The 564-nt window shown below is 48.2% G+C and overlaps 1 protein-coding gene across 1 annotated transcript in view; it reads left to right on the forward strand.

The window, feature by feature from the left end:
* Window positions 1-564, forward strand: part of OCA2 (oculocutaneous albinism II) — a 285,385-nt gene that overhangs the window by 163,034 nt on the left and 121,787 nt on the right. The gene's annotated exons all lie outside the window — the stretch shown is intronic.

The raw sequence follows: 564 nt of genomic DNA on the forward strand, positions 1-564 counted from the left end.
GTTCAGTTCAGTCACTCAGTCGTGTCCGACTCTTTGCGACCCCATGAATCGCAGCACGCCAGGCCTCCCTGTCCATCACCAACACCTGGAGTTCACCCAGACTCACATCCATCGAGTCAGTGATGCCATCAAGCCATCTCATCCTCTGTCGTCCCTCTCTCCTCCTGCCCCCAATCCCTCCCAGCATCACAGTCTTTTCCAATGAGTCAATTCTTTGCATGAGGTGGCCAAAGTAGTGGAGTTTTAGCTTTAGCATCATTCCTTCCAAAGAACACCCAGGGCTGATCTCCTTTAGAATGGACTGGTTGGATCTCCTTGCAGCCCAAGGGACTCTCAAGAGTCTTCTCCAACACCACAGTTCAAAAGCATCAATTCTTCGGTGCTCAGCCTTCTTCACAGTCCAACTCTCACATCCATACATGACCACTGGAAAAAACAGCCTTGACTAGACGGACTTTTGTTGGCAAAGTAATGTCTCTGCTTTTCAATATGCTATCTAGGTTGGTCATAACTTTCCTTCCAAGGAATAAGCGTCTTTTAATTTCATGGCTGCAGTCACCATCT

The sequence above is a fragment of the Bison bison genome, unplaced genomic scaffold, assembly GCF_000754665.1.
Source record: "Bison bison bison isolate TAMUID 2011002044 unplaced genomic scaffold, Bison_UMD1.0 scf7180017864320, whole genome shotgun sequence".
NCBI lineage: Eukaryota > Metazoa > Chordata > Mammalia > Artiodactyla > Bovidae > Bison > Bison bison.